Below are 13,598 nucleotides of genomic sequence, written 5' to 3'. Positions count from 1 at the left end.
GGTTCCTCTCGAGTTGCGTGTCAACCTGGGGGACTGCTCGTGTCTCCTTAGGGAAGTCAGATCTGCTTTAGTGTTGCTAGGGGCACCGCGGGATTCCTCGCACATCACTGCAGGGATGGATAGGGCCTCATCTTGACTTGAGGTGGGAACCTCAGGGTTCCTCTCCATTTCTGTCTTCAATCCCAGGGTCTCTGCAGATTTGGAACAGGAGAGTCAGGCCTCAGCTTGTGTTGAGGAATGGAACTCCACTTTCCTCTCGAGTTGTTCACGGGGTGACAGGCCACTTGTCAAGTTGTACTTGTAACTTGTGGCTTTTTCCAAATGATGCAACAGGGGTGTCAGTGCCCCTTCGTGTTGTGACTTCATTCTCAGGGTTACATTCGAAGAGGTGCCCAGGCATTGAGACTTATCTTGAGTAGACAGGGAAATGGATGTATTTCGGAATGTGGCATGACCCACGAGGCTTCCTCTCAAGTTTCAATGTGAGACCGGCCTCCTCCTGAGGTGCAATGGGAAGGTCTGGATCCCTTTCCAGACAAAGCAGGGGATTCGACCCTCAATTCAAGATCAGGAGGGGAGAAGGGACTCAGATTAAGTTGTGCAGGTAAACTCGGTGTTCCTCTCGAGTGAGAACGGTATGTCAGGGAACTTTTTGAGTTGCATCAAGAGTGTCAAGTACCGTTTTATATTTCAAGAGGGAACGTGGGATTTCTCTTGAGGCACTCCGGTGCGAAAGTGCCTCATCTCTCGATTATGGGTGAACCTCGTGGTTTCTCTCGAGTTTTGGCGGGATTCTTGAGTTACGATGGGGAACTCATGGAGCCCTCGTGTGGCCCCAGGGAAGTCCAGTCTCCATTCGAGTTGCAAAGGAGAGCGCAGCATTGCTCTTGAGTCATGACAGGGGAATCGGGCTTCAAGACGTGTTGAAGGGGGAATCTCGAGGTCTTTCTTGAGTTGTGGCAGGAAACCCTGGGTTCCCTCGACTTGTGACGGTGACCTCAGGGAGCTTCTCAGGGTGCCTACGGGAATTCAGGAATACTGTGGAGATGGGAGGGGCCTCTAGGGACTCCACTGTGTGGTGAAATTAGAGAGGGCCTCATCTCGAGTTGAGGTAGGAACCTCAGGTTTCCTCTCCTGTTCTGACGTGGGTCTCGGGCTGTGTATGCCATTTCAAACAGGGAGTCAGGTCTTGACGTGTGTGGAGGCATGTGTTGGGGTTTTTCTCCCCAGGACTTGGAAATGACGAACCTAAAAGAATAACACTCGGACAGTCTCTTGAAAGGACTGACAAGTTTATTTCTGCGGTCAAGCTTTTTTTAGAAGCAGGAACAAAAAGCTTAAAGTATATGGCCAGCAAAGCACATGCAGAGTTAACACATAATCAGTAAAATCATTTCAAGGACAGCGTGCTCTAAATGATCATGAGCTTATCCCACAACCCGCTGTCACAAGTAACATCCCTATTTATTATTAACTCTTGGCGCTGAGCATAATCAAAGGCAGGAGATGTTTTTCTGTCCGCAGTGCAAAGCCGAGTACTTCTGGCCCTTCGCCTTTTTCCCAAAGACTTTCTCCTTTTACGGCTATTTTGCACTATGCTTCCCAATATATCCTCCTTTTGTTTTTAAATTAAGCACGGCGGCTGCTAGTTGGACTCCATTGTGGGAGGCATGGAGTCTTGAGTAGAGACTTCTGTATCCTATAATCAATGACAAAAAGAGCAGGATGATTAATACATATATAAAAATATTGCTTCCTGAAAGCCAAGCTCTAGGGTCTAGAGATGATAGGGCTTTGGTTAAAGTATCATAGAATTGAGTACTATACAATTCCCTAGGTACCCTAACTTGAAAATTAGCAACTTGTTGTTTCAACAAATTGATGTCTAAACTTGAGTTACTTGTGAGATCCTGCAAATGCGCCTTAATTTTATTCCAAGGATATTCAGTGCTATTATAGAGCATGTTAGTCAGACAAAAAGAAGTAAAATTCGTGACAGCGTATACGTGTTCGGAAAGTCAGTTGCTGCATTTGATCTCCTAGGTAGATAACCACAGTTTGTAACTCATTAATTCGTGTTTGTAATTGCTGATCTATTTGAGCTTGTCGAGTCCACAGATCATGAGAGTGTTTGTGCCAAGCAGTGATAAAATCATGATTTTGTATAGAATTATGTAAAGCCATACCAGACAAAGTTCCTACGGTCACAATGGAGATAAGGCTTAAGATTCCTGCAATAATCCACCCAAGGATGCACTTAGATCGCCTAAACTCAGTTTTCAACAGTACAGAAAGAAATTCAGAATCAGTCCAAGGCTCAGTTAAGTTTATGGGAAGCCATAACTCAGATCTTTATTTAACTAGTGCAATGCTAGCATTGTGATATGAAATTGTGTGATTAAGGCAGGTATACAATGCACATGCAGTATAATTGACAATCTTGGCCGATAAGTCAATATCAAAATGCCCTACAATAAACAAGTACAGAAGGTGAACACAGGATTGAATATAGCCAGTACTATTGTATAGGAAGGTACAATTAGAAGGACGAAACACACCCATAGTCCCATAAACATTAGTAAAGTGCTCTAAAGCTGCTGGAATTTTCCAAGTGTGCCATTGCTTTGGCCCCACAATGGGGACAACAATCCTGGGTCGTGGGGGTGATAAGCCCCCATTATACCAATTGAGCAATATGTCCTTATCAGTCCAGAAACTTGTCTTAGATTTATGAAAGCCTCCAATGGTTGATCTATTAAACCAGGAGCAATTATGATGTTCCTCCTGCTCTTCAGAACAGTTTACATTGCCAGAAACAGCTTATCTGGAGTCATAGGAGTTCCAGTACTCTTCAGTGTCTGCTTAGCCTGACGAGTCATGTTTTCACTTGAGCCCATGTCGGGTAAGGATTCAGACGATGGAGTTTCCTCATTGGCTCCTCCAGGGTCATTGACGAGACCCTTTGCATCAACTTCGTCACTTCCCGAGGGACTCTGGTCTTGGGATCTTTCTCGGTAGTGGACATGGCAAAGGGGAATCCAGATTTCCTCTCCATCTGCAATGACAAGACCATAACCCTTGCCTAGGAGTCGTAAGATTCCTGGCTGCCACTGATTAAATTGCTTATACCATATTGGTGTATTGATTTCTAATTTGCTATTTTTGTCTTCTGTAAAATGTCTATCTGCACAAGTATCAGAATTATTTTTTGTTAAGTTTAAAAAATTCAGGGAATAAAGAGATAAAGATATTAGTAATTGAGGGTTCATGGGATAAGAAGTGTATCACCTCTTCCATATTCCCCCTTTCTGCTTTAATAAATGAGTTTTTAGGGTGCCCTAATGGCTTGGCCCTGAGGATTATAGGGTATTCCTGTAATGTGTGTGATGTTCCATTCTGATAAAAATGAACGAAACAAATGCAAGGTGAATGCAGATCCATTGTCTGTTTTCAAGACAGAAGGAATTCCCATAATGGGGAAGGTGAGTAAGAGTGCGGAAATGGCGTGTTTATTGGATTCTGAAGAGACAGGTACTGTCCAGATAAAGTTGGAAAATGTATCTATTGAGACAAAAAGTAAAGAAAATTTTCTTTAAGGAGCAATGAGTGAAATCAGATTGCTAAAGGGAATTAGGTTGTTGCCCCCGGAGATTAACTCCTGATCATAGTTCGTAAGTGCAGAGGGGCGCAGACATCATAAGTTTTAATAATATGCCATGTTTCAGTGAGAGCAATATGGTATTTAGAGTGCAATCTGTTAGCATTGGTATGAAGATTAGCATGTTTGTCATTGGCAGATGTAAAAATGTGAGCTATGAGCCTGTCAACAGCATCATTTCTTGCGACCAGAGGGCCAGGTAAACTTGAATGAGCACGTATATGTGCAATAAAGAAAGATTCCGTACTTGAATGAATTAAAGCTTGAGTCTGTGAAAAGAGAGTATATAATTCTTCATCTAGGTTGTATAAAAAGGCGGTAACAAAATCAGGAAAAAGGGAAGCAAGGTATTTGGAATCAGTATATACGTTGAAGTGACAAAAGAGCATATAAAGCATACAATTCAATTCTTTGTATTGAAGAATAGGTAGTGGGTAATTTCTCTTTGATATCAGGGCTGACAATCCCTGTTTGCCTTTCTTGTTGCCATCAATGAAATAAGTGGGTGCATTGGAAATAGGCTGGGATGCAATGATATTAGTTATAATGAATTTAGTACATTGTAGAAAGTCCTATAATTTTCCTTTCGGTAAATGAAGTGAGATAATATTCTGAAAATCACTTAATGCCATTTGCATGGTCAGGTTATACCGTAAAGCAATTTGTAATTCCTTTTTTGTCAAGGGAATGTGTATTGCATATGGATCAAATCCAGTCAAAGTTTGTATATGGCTTCTTCCTGACACAATTAAGTGCCCTATTTTCTCAATATATGTTACAATTTTTTTAGACTGTTTAGTGTGTAAATATACACATTCTATTGGGCTATGTTGAGCTATAATTGCAGTGGGTGAATGTTCAGTGGGGAATATATCTAAAGAAACTGGTTGATCATAATCTAGCTGAGTTGAAAAAGATTGTTGAATGTGTTTCTCCATTAAGGCCAGTTCTTTGGCCTCTTGTGTTAGCTGCCTATGGCTATTAGGGTTGGGGGATCCCTTTAAAATTTTAAATAGATTTTGTAAGGCATAGGTGGGGATGCTGACAGATGGCTGCAGCCAATTAATATTTCCTAGCAATTTTTGAAAATCATTCAGCATGCGTAGAGACTGCACAGAAATTTGAGTTTTTTGAGGTTTGATTTTAGATTCTTCCATAACATGTCCTAAATAATTAAAGGGTGCTTTCCATTGAATTTTATCTGGTGCTACAAGCAGGCTATGATTTTGAAAAGTAGTAGTAACTTCATTATATAACTGCTGAAAACAGAATTTAGATTCCATAGAAAGAAGTATATCATCCATGTAATGAATTATAAATGTAGTAGGGTATTTATCTCTAATGGGTTGTAATAAAACAGATATGAGATATTGGCAAATGGTAGGGGAGTTCATCATTCCCTGAGGTAGTACCTTCCATTGAAATATTTTAACAGGAGCCATGTGATTTATAGAAGGAACTGAAAAGGCAAAACGTTTTCTATCTTTAGGGTGCAAAGGTATAGTTAAAAAGCAGTCTTGTAAGTCAATAATAACTACAGACCATCCTTTTGGTACCATAGAAGGGGAGGGCAATCTGGGTTGTAAGGGCCCCATAGGTGACATGGTATTACTAACATTTCTTAAATCTATCAACATTCGCCATTTTCCTGATTTCTTTTTTATTACAAAAACAGGGGAATTCCACGGGGAAAATGAAGGTTCTATATGAGCTTTCTGTAATTGTTCATTAACTAATTGTGTAAGAGCTGCCAATTTTTCTTTAGTTAGGGGCCATTGAGGTGTCCATACCGGGGTATCAGATTCCCAATTGAGGGGCAGTGGTGTTAACTCAATGGTCCCCATTAAAAGGTTCATTTAAAGAAATTATGGCTTTCGTTTGTTCCAGAAAATCCCGTCCCCATAAATTGATAGGGATATTAGTAATATATGGTTTAAGATAAGCTACAATTTGATCAGGGCCATACATTTGTAAATAGGATGCACTGGCAAAAGTTTGTGTGGCATTAGCTTCACCCATTCCTAATAGTCTAGAAGGAGCCATAACCTTACCCCAATCCAGGGGCCATTCTGCAGCTCTAATGATTGAAATGTTAGCTCCAGAATTTAACATGCCTGTGAAATTCTTTCCCCGTATGCGTAAAGTAAGCATGGGTTTCTGATGTTCCTTTAATAAGGTGGATAGTGCAGCAGTAAGGTTGGTACTGCCAAAGCCTCCCTGCCGAACTTTATCAGATGCCTTCATTGATTTAACATATGGCAAAAGTAATAATTGTGCAAAATGTTCTCCTTTTTGTAAGTATGCATTTCCCGTTTTCACAACATTTACCATAACATGTATTTTCCCTTCATAATCTTCATCCATAACACCGGTCAATACCATTAAACCTCTTATTGTGCAGCTACTACGTCCCAAAATTAGTCCCATTGTCCCAGGTGGAATCGGGCCATAATATCCAGTGATAATTTTGTGGGCGTTGTATAATTCTATTAGTTCCATATCATAAGGACTAGGTATATCAATGCAAGCACTCTTAGATGTAGTTGCTTGTAGCATCATAACATTAGGTTCTCCTTTTGTAGTAGGGCTAGAGGATGGCCCCTTTATTAGTTTCCCTGTTGTTTTTGCTGTGCATTGGGGTTTAAAGTGTTTCCATCCTTATCAAATTTAGAATGACATTCATTCAGCCAATGAAACCCCCTTTTACATCTTGGACATACTTCTGGGGGTCTCTTCCTATTAGAAGTAGTATTATTTTTTCTGGCCTGTGTTGTCAGGTGACATTGTTTTTTCATATGGCCAAACTTCTCACAGTTAGAACATTTGGTATTAGCAGCCTTTTGTACATTAAAGGTTTCCAGTGTTACCAATTTTGCTCTATGGGACATAGGTCCAATGTCCCTACATGCTTTCAAATATTCCATAAGAGAGCTAGTCTCTTGAATAGGTCTAAGCATGTATTGACATTCCTCATTAGCATTTTCAAAAGCAAGTTGTTTTAAAATAATACTTTGTAAAGTCACATCCTTAATAGATTTTTCAATTGCATCCTTTAATTTTCCTATAAATTGAGAATATTCCTCCTCATGTCCTTGAATAATCTTAACAAATGAACCATCAGAGTTAGTGCTATCAACCTTTGCTTATGCCCTGAAGGCAGTTTCTTTAATGAAATGTAACATCTCAAGGGTAATATTAGCTAGTTGTGCAATCCTATCGGCCATGGCTCTTGTTTCCAGTGAGTATATCATCAGTTAAATTGGCAGGGTTTCCATGAGATTGCTTGTCAATCATCAGTTGTCAGGCCTCATCATTAACCCACATTTGCCATTGCAGTAATTGTTGAGGATTTAAAACCATCTTTGCTACTTGAAAAAAAATCATATGACATCCAACGGTCAGCCCATTCTCTGAGAAATTCTATACAGTAAGGAGAAGTAGGTCCATACAGAGTGCATGCTTTCTTAAAGCTAGACAACATGCCAAAATTTAGATTAGCCCAAGTATTTTGGCCTTGGGCAGGTTGATTAAATTGCATTGGGAAAGCGAAAGTGCAGCAGGCATCTCCCGAGGAGGAGTGAAATGATTAGTATGAGCAAAGTTAGCAATTGCTGTTACAGGCGAAGCAGAAGGAAAACCCTTAGATTTGGGCTGTCCATTGAATGAAATGACCTCCATTCTAAGTGGCTTCAGTTTTGACATATCCTGTATATATATATGTCTCTAAGTTGTTTTTCTAAGGATTGTGTCTGAGCATTCTTATATTTCAAAGCACCTTGCATATCTTGCTCCTTAATCTCATATTCATGTAAAGATTGAATATGTTTTACTTCCAAATCAATGTCATGTCCTTCAATTTGTTCTATGATAGCCTGTATGAGTGACCAGGTAACCCTTGCTGACATGCTCGCAAAACATTATTTTTAACCCTTTTCTATATGTCTAGATTGAGTGTCCCCTCTTCTGGGAACCACGAATTGTTTCAGTAAAATATGATAACAGTTGTTCAACTGATCTCTTGAGACATTAATACCGTTTTGTTTAAAAAATGATGCATTATAGAAATGAAAGGAATTTTACTGCTATGTTGTCCCATCCTGCTTACCTCTTTCTGCAGGGGCTCGTCGCTTTGTTCAGCCTTCCTTTCAAGTCCCTGTTCGTGGAGCCACTTGTTGGGGTTTTTCTCCCCAGGACTTGAAAACGACAAACTTGAAAGAATGACACTCAGACAGTCTCTTGCAAGGACTGACAAGTTTATTTCTGCAGTCAAGCTTTTTTTATAGAAGCAGGAACCAATAGCTTAAAGTATATGGAGAGCAGAGCGCATGCGGAGATAACACATTAACAGTAAAAACATTTCAAGGACAGCGTGCTCTAAATGATCATGGGCTTATCCCACAACCCGCTTTCACAAGTAACATTCCTATTTATTATTAACTCTTGGCGCCGAGGATAACCAAAGGCAAGAGATGGTTTTCTATCCGCAGTACAAAGCCAAGACTTCTGGCCCTTCACCATTTTCCCAAGGACTTTCTCTTTTTATGGCTATTTTGTACTACACTTCCCAACAGCATGGAAATCTGCTTTCCTCTCGAGTTGTCAAAGGTGTTTCATGCCTACAGCCGAGGTGAATTTTGGACCTGGGGCTCTTTTCAGATTAGCAACTGACGCATCAGAACTCCCTTCATGTTGTGAGTTGATTCTCGGCTGACATTCGAGTCGGTGCAAGGAAATCAGGTCTGATCTTGAGTGGATGCGGAAATACGTGGCTTTCGAATTGTGACAAGGCCCCCAGGTTCCCCTCCAATGTCAAGTAGATACCAGCCTCCTCTCGAGGTGCAACGTGGACGTCGGCATTCCTTTCCAGGTGAAGCAGGGCAATCTACCCTCATCTAGACTTGAGGCGGGGCAAACGGGGCTCTTCTTGTTTTGTGGTGGGAAACTCAGCATTCGTATCAAGTGGGGACGGGTATCTCGGGAAACTTCTGGAGTTTTGTAAAGCGTGTCATGGACCTTTTAGAGTTCCAAGGGAAACATGGGCTCTCTTTGGAAACACTGAAGCATAAAAGGGCCTCCTCAAGCGTTCAGGGGAAAATTTCGTAGTTTGCGTGGAGTTGTGGCGGGAAGCTTAGGGTTCCTCTCAAGTTGTGTGTCGACCTGTGGACTGCTCGTGTCTCCTCAGGGAAGTCAGATCTCCTTTGGTGTTGTGAGAGGCACTTCAGGATTCCTCGTGCATCGCTGCAGGAATGAATAGGGCCTCATTTCGAGTTGAGGCGTGAACCTGAGGGTTCCTCTCCATTTCTGATTTCGATCGCAGGGTTTCTGCAGACTTGGAACAGGAGAGTCAGGCCTCGTCTTGTGTTGAGGAATGGAATTCCGCTTGCCTCTTGAGTTGTTCACGGGGTGACAGGCCACTTTTTGAGTTTTATTTGGAACCTGAGGCTTTTTTCAGATGATGCAACTGGGGTGTCAGTGCCCCTTCGTGTTGTGACTTCAACCTCAGAGGGACTTATCTTGCGTGGATGGGGAAATGGGTGTCTTTCAAAATGTGCCACGACCCATGAGGCTTCCTCTCCAGTTTCAATGTGAGATCAGTGTCCTCCTGAGGTGTGACGGGAAGGTCGGGATCCCTTTCCAGACAAAGCAGGGGATTTGACCCTCATGTTGAGATCAAGAGGGGAGAAGGGGCTCAGATTAAGTTGTGCCGGGAAACTCGGTTTTCCTCTCTAGTGAGACCAGTATGTCGGAGAACTTTTCCTGTTGCATCAAGGGTGTCAATACCATTTCGAATTTCAAGAGGAAATGTGGGATTTCTCCTGAAATGCTGCAGCAGGAAAGGTTCGAATCTTGTGATGACGGGGGAACCTCGCGGTTTTTCTCGAGTTGCGGCGGGATTCTCGAGTTACGACAGGGAACTCAGGGATCCTCTTGTGTTGGCCCAGGGAAGTCCCATCTTCATTTGGATTGTGAGGGGGAGCTGGGGATTGCTCTCGAGTCACTGCAGGGCAAATAGACCTCATCTAGACTTGTGTCCAGAAACTCCGTGTTCCTCTCCAGTGGCCACAGGGATCTCGGTGTTGCATTCAAGGTTCACCCAGGGAGTCAGGCCTCATCTCGAGTGGAAGCAAAGAAGTCGGCTCTCCTCTCTAGTTGTGACGGATATCTCTTGGAGCCTATTGAGTGGCCTAAAGGGAGTCAAGCCTGCTGTCGAGTCTTTAGAGAGGACTCGGGATTGCTCTCTAGGACCTGCAGGAAAAGAAGAGTCTCATCTCGCGATGACTGGGGAAGCTCGTGGTTTTTTTCGTGCTGCAGCACGACGTGTGGGGTTTCTCTCGAATTACGACGAGGAACACAGGGAGCCTCTCGTGTGGCCCCAGGGAAGTCCAGTCTCCATTCGAGTTGCGAAGGGGACTGCAACATTCCTCTTGAGTCACGGCAGGGGAATCAGGCCTCAAGACGGGTTGAAGGGGGAATATCGAGGTCTTTCTTGAATTGGGACAGGAAACCCAGGGTTCCCTCGACTTGTGATGGTGACCTCAGGGAGCTTCTCAGGGTACCTATGGGAAGTCAGGAATACTGTAGATTTGGGAGGGGCCTCTCGGGACTCCACTGGCTTTGGTGGAATGGAAGAGGGCCTCATCTCGAGTTGAGGCAGGAACCTCAGTGTTCCTCTCCTGTTCTGACGTGGGTCTCAGGCTGTGTATGCCGTTTCAAACAGGGAGCCAGGTCTCAACGTCTGTGGAGGCATGGAACTCTGCTTTCCTCTTGAGTTGTCAAAGGGGTTTCAGGCCTCCAGCCTAGTTGATTTGGGACCTGGGGCTCTTTTTGGATTAGCAACTGACGCATCAGAACTCCCTTCGTGTTGTGAGTGGATTCTCCGATGGCATTCGAATTGGTGGAAGGAAATCAGGCCTGATCTCAAATGGATGGCAAAATATGTGGCTTTCGAATTATGAAAAAGCCCTCGGGTTCCCCTCCAGTGTCAAGTAGATACCAGCCTCCTCTAGAGGTGCGACGGGGACATCAGCATTCTTTTCCAGGCGAAGCAGGGCAATCGACCCTCATCTCCACTTGATGCGTGGATAACGGGGCTCTTCTTTACTTGTGGCGGGAAACTCAGCGTTCCTCTCGAGTGGGGACGGGTATCTCGGGAAACTTCCAGAGTTTCATAAACCATGTCAAGGACCCTTTCAAGTTCCAAGAAAAACGTGGGCTTTCTTTGGAAACGCTGCAGCGTAAAAGGGCCTCCCAAGCGTGCAGGGGCGAATTTCGTAGTTCGCGTGGAGTTGGGGCAGGAAGCTGAAGGTTCCTCTCGAGTTGCGTGTCGACCTAGGGGACTGCTCGTGTCTGCTCAGGAAAGTCAGATCTCCTTTGGCTTTGCAAGGGGCACCTTGGGATTACTTGCGCATTGCAGTTGGGATGAATAGGGCCTCTACCTGAGTTGAGGCGGCAACCTCAGGGTTCCTCTCCATTTCGCACTTCGATCGCAGGGTCTTTGCAGAGTTGGAACAGGAGAGTCAGGCCTCCTCTTCTGTTGAGGACTGGAACTCCGCTTCCCTCTCGAGTTGTTCACAGGGTGACAGGCCACTTTTCTAGTTGTATTTGGAACCTGCCGCTTTTACTGGACCATGCAACTAGGGTGTCAGTGCCCCTATGTGTTGTGACTTCATCCTCAGGCTTACATTCGAAGAGGTGCCTGGGTAATCGGGACTTATCTTGAGTGGACGGGGAAATGGGTGTCTTTCAGAACGTGGCACGACCCACGAGGCTTCCTCTCCAGTTTCGATGTGAGACCAGCCTCTTGTTGAGGTGCGATGGGATAGTCGGGATCCCTTTCCAGACAAAGCAGGGGAATCGACCCTCATGTCGAAATCAGGAGCGGAGAAGGGGATCAGATTAAATAGTGCCTGGAAACTCGATGTTCCTCGCGATTGAGACCAGTATGCTGTCGAAATTTTTGAGTTGCATCAAGGGTGTCAAGAACCGTTTTGAATTTCAAGAGTGAACATGGGATTTCTCTTGAGACACTGCAGCGGGAAAGGGCCTCAGCTCGCGATGACGGGGGAACCTCGTGGTTTTTCTCAAATTGTGGTGGGATTCTCGAATTACGACCGGGAACTCAGGGAGCCTCTCATGTTGCCCCAAGGAAGTCCAGTCTCCATTCGAGTTGCACGGGGGAGCTGGGGATTGCTCTAGAGTTACTGCAGGGCAAATAGACCTCATCTAGGCTTGTGTCCAGAAACTCCGTGTTCCTCTCCAGTGACGACAGAGATCTCGGGGTTGCATTGAAGGTTCACCTGGGGAGTCAGGCCTCATTTCGAGGGGAAGCAAACAACTCCACTGTCCTCTCAAATTGCAAGGGTTATATCTTGGAGCTCATTGAGTGGCCTAAAGGGAGTCAAGCCTCCTGTGGAGTTTTAAGAGAGGACTCGGGATTGCTCTCTAGGCCCTGCAGGAAAAGAAGGTCTTCATCTCACGATTACGGTGGAAACTCGTGGTTTTTTTCAAGCTGCAACTAGCCATGTTGGGTTTCTCTCAAGTTATGACGTGGAACTCCGGGAGCCCCTCTTGTGGTCCAAGGGAAGTCCAGTCTCCATTCAAGTTGCAAGGGGGAGCAGGGCATTGCTCTCGAGTAACAGCAGGGGAATTGGGCCTCAAGACTCGTTGAAGGGGGAATCTCCTGGACTTTCTCGAGGTGTGGCAGGAAACCCTGGGATCCCTGGACTTATGATGGTGACCTCAGTGAACTTCTCAGGGTGCCTATGGGAAGTCAGGAATACTGTGGAGTTGGGAGGGGACTCTCGGGACTCCACTGGGTTTGGTATTATGGAAGAGGGCCCCATCTCAAGTTGAGGTGGAAACGTCAGGGTTGCTCTCCTGTTCTTTCATGGGTCTCAGGCTTTGTATACTGTTTCAAACAGGGAGTCAGGTCTCAACGCTTGTGGAGGCATGAAAGTCTGATTTCCTCTCTAGTTGTCAAAGGGATTTCAGGCCTCCAGCTGAGATGAATTTGGGACCTGGGGCTCTTTTTGGATTAGCAACCGGGGCATCAGAACTCCCTTTGTGTTGTGAGTTGATTCTCGGCTGACATTCGAATCAGTGCAAGGAAATCAGGCCTGATCTCGAGTGGATGGGAAAATACGTGGCTTTCGAATTGTGACAAGGCCCCTGATTTCCCCTTCGGTGTCAAGTAGATACCAGCCTCCTCTCTAGGTGTGATGGGGACGTCGGCATTCCTTTCCAGGCGAAGCAGGGCAATCGACCCTCATCTGGACTTGAGGCGGGGATAACGGAGCTCTTCTTGACTTGTGGCAGGAAACTCAGCATTCCTCTCGAGTGCGGATGGGTATCTCGGGAAACTTCTGGAGTTTCGTAGAGCATGTAGAGGACCCTTTCGAGTTCCAAGGGAAACGTGGCCTTACTTTGGAAATGCTGCAGCATAAAAGGGCCTCCTCAAGCGTGCAGGGGAGAAATTCGTAGTTTGCGTGTTTTGTGGCGGGAAGCTTAGGGTTCCTCTTGACTTGCATGTCAACCTGGGGGACCGTTCATTTCTCCTCAGGGAAGTCAGATTTCTTTGGCATTGCGAGGGACACCTCGGGATTCCTTATGCATCGTTGCAGGGATGAATAGGGCCTCATCTCTAGTTGAGGCGGGAACCTCAGAGATCCTCTCCATCTGACTTCGAGTGGAGGTTCTCTGCAGAGTTTCAACAGGAGAGTCAGGCCTCATCTTGTGTTGAGGAATGGAACTCCGCTTGCCTCTCACTTTGTTCATGGGATAACAGGCCACTTGTCATGTTGTATTTGGAACCTGTGGCTTTTTCCGTATGATGCACCTGGGGTGTCAGTGCCCCTTTATGTTGTGACTTCATCCTCTGAGTTACATTCGAAAAGATGCCCGTGCATCGGGACTTATCTTGAGTGGACGGGGAAATTGGTGA

General features: G+C 44.7%; 1 pseudogene; it reads right to left on the bottom strand.

The window, feature by feature from the left end:
• Positions 1-1,420: 1,420 nt before the first annotated feature.
• Positions 1,421-11,130, bottom strand: LOC147357194 (endogenous retrovirus group K member 18 Env polyprotein-like; annotated as a pseudogene).
• Positions 11,131-13,598: the final 2,468 nt, after the last annotated feature.

The sequence above is a fragment of the Bos grunniens genome, chromosome 16, assembly GCF_055505025.1.
Source record: "Bos grunniens cultivar Pamir isolate PY7600 chromosome 16, Bosgru_T2T1.0, whole genome shotgun sequence".
Lineage (NCBI taxonomy): Eukaryota > Metazoa > Chordata > Mammalia > Artiodactyla > Bovidae > Bos > Bos grunniens.
The sequence above is the reverse complement of the archived record's forward strand: the minus strand, read 5'-3'. Positions and strand labels throughout refer to the sequence as shown.